Raw genomic sequence first — 2,500 nt, 5'->3', positions numbered from 1 at the left:
AAATAAATCTCTCCTGGAATCTGATACCAGACAGCTCTAAAACTTGTAAAAGCTATATTAAGCCCCTTTAATGTTAACAGTTGTGCATTTTGAAGTAAGGTTATGTTAAGGAATCATAGCAGCGGTTTATTAATCATGAAATAAAATTATATAGCAATTCAATAATGAAATGTACACTATGCAGGTACCGGGACTTAAAAAGTTGCAACAAGTAGGCTTTATTATATCAAAATGTCACATAATAAAAGTTTGAAAACTATACTTATGTGTCAGTCCCACTATGTTTTGTATACCCCCCTTTTTAATAATAAAAATGATTGGAAAATATAATCTATAAACATCACTTGTGTTATTTCCGCTGATAAAATTAACACAAATCAATGTGCTTCTAGATATGAGTAGAAAGTTAGTATCTTTATAAAAAATTGGAATTCACACATTTCCAGCTCAGCTTCCATCTTCAGATGACAAAATAACTTCCTGCACAGAAAAGAAAAAATAGACATTAAAATGCTGGATATGTATATATGTATATTATGAGTAATCGTATAGCTGATCTAGTTCTTCAACGAACATACAGATTGTTTTATTCGCATGTTTAGTTAATATTTCCAGCAGATTCGTTAAGATACACCTTTCTACAATGCAGATGGTAAACCCCATAGTAGTATACAAATGGCGGAAAATACATTCAAGTAAACCTAAATATTGTGTCAAACTTTGTTAAAAAAAAAAAATGTTGTGTCAAAGTTTTTTTTTTTTTTTTTTTTTTTTTTACAACATGTAGTGTTATTTGGCTGCATGTGCACTTATAGGCGATAACTGTTTACTCCTCAGTTTATTTAATTCTCCATATTTTTTTTTAAAGGAGATTGAAGTTCTAGCTTTTAAAACTTTGGCCAAGGCTCAGGGATGAGTCTCCTTCTCATGTGTAGTATCAGTAAACATAATAATTTATTTAGATAGTGAATGGTTACACTTTCTATAGTCTTTTTGTGTGTCTTTTTTTTGTTATGTGTATGTACACGTGTCTGCCTGGTTACTATGTTTGAGTAGCATTTAAACATACTCATACGTATTAAAATGAGTCTAATTTATGGCTTAACTCTTTTCTTGCCAGTTTAATTTAGCAATAGCCCATTGCTTTTTCTACTGTGTGTTTCCCAGATTACTTTCAGGATTAAAGTCGTATTAAATTCCAGTGTAGCCCAGGGACACTTAAGAAAATTACATTAAAAAACAGACCGTAGTAAAGATCGATCAAACGTGCAGAATACTTTCTCTAACTATAATCTGGGTCTCCCTATACCCCTGAAAAAAAAATCAAATACCCCCCAACTACACAGGGTGACTTTAATAAGACGCTGGCAGGTAATGTACTCGGTCAACGTACTGCAGCTTTAATGAAGGTACTGGGCTAAACTCAATGCAAGGTCATAAATAAATAAAACGCATGCAGCCAGATGGGCTGTAAATTACAAATATAAATTAAAAAGGTGAAGAGAAAGGTGCTTAGTGTTTTTTATCCCAGCTATGTGATGTCCAACAATTCAACTCACTATTAATTACACACCAGTGTCTTTCTAACTTCCCATACAAGTCTGAATTGCAAGTCCACGGATTTACAATCTCATTTCATAACGCAAAATGCAAAACAGAAATGGTGTTTATGTTCAAATCGGTTTAAATATAGCTCCATATCCTCCACCATTATGCCATTTTATGTGTTTATTGCAAGACCAGGAGCCTGCACATCGACTAGATGTCCTCCTATATGTTTATGCAGCGTGTAGGATGTAAATAATTACGTTCAGTCGTTAACTCAGCCATAGGAAGACTTTTTATGAAACCAGTTAAGATGAAGGTAAAGTGATGAAATTTACTTTGACACAGGGTACTTTGGCTTCAGAAACTCTGTTTCCTTCTTTTAATTGGGGGAGGATATAGAAAACACGTGTGTTGAGGCAATTATTTCACAGGTTATTTTTCCATCAGATAATCAATCCGTAAATTACATAACTTAGGGCAGAGTAATCCATTATTCAATAGTATTAGGAAGATGAAGAGAAAATGCAATGGATTAAAAAATAAGGATGGAAAGATATTAATCGATGTACGTACCTGTAATTCCAGAGATCTTGTTGTTTAGTAGACAATGTTTGCTTAAGAAGACTTACTAGTCTTGAGGGAAGATAGGGAAAGAACTACATGCAGCCATGGCTCCAGTACACTAGGGTGGATTCATAAACATCTGCTCTTTTATATTCTGCTGAGTTTACATAATAGTGCTGGGATTCGATTTTTACAGAGTATACCTCGAAGGCAATTACAACTGCATGCAAAACTGGAATGGAAAATAGTACATACTTTTATAGGGAAAACCATTTTCAAGGTATCCGTGGCATACCACAGTAGCCAATACTGTTAGCAAAATAGACTCAAACAGCTAGCTTTTTTTTTTTTTTTATGGTTTAAAGCTCTTTTTCCCCCAATTTGCTAT

General features: G+C 33.5%; 1 protein-coding gene and 1 long non-coding RNA gene across 20 annotated transcripts in view; one reads left to right on the top strand and one right to left on the bottom strand.

Moving 5' to 3' along the window:
• Positions 1-2,500, top strand: part of LOC143983756 (homeobox protein Hox-C4-like) — a 185,855-nt gene that overhangs the window by 42,139 nt on the left and 141,216 nt on the right. The window lies entirely within an intron of this gene.
• The window catches only part of LOC143983761 (uncharacterized), a 14,014-nt gene that overhangs the window by 179 nt on the left and 11,335 nt on the right, over positions 1-2,500 (bottom strand). The window contains exons 3-4 of one of the 2 annotated variants that reach the window (XR_013274674.1): positions 2,122-2,500; positions 1-480 (exon numbers count right to left, since the gene is read on the bottom strand). The exon at positions 1-480 is cut by the window's left edge and continues 179 nt beyond it; the exon at positions 2,122-2,500 is cut by the window's right edge and continues 230 nt beyond it. This is a non-coding gene — a long non-coding RNA (uncharacterized LOC143983761). The remainder of the gene's footprint in view (positions 481-2,121) is intronic. The other variant, XR_013274675.1, reaches the window with a different exon arrangement.

This window comes from Lithobates pipiens, unplaced genomic scaffold (assembly GCF_037356315.1).
Source record: "Lithobates pipiens isolate NorthernLeopardFrog02 unplaced genomic scaffold, aLitPip1_a1.2 Scaffold_16, whole genome shotgun sequence".
NCBI lineage: Eukaryota > Metazoa > Chordata > Amphibia > Anura > Ranidae > Lithobates > Lithobates pipiens.
This window is presented reverse-complemented; position numbering and strand designations above follow the sequence as displayed.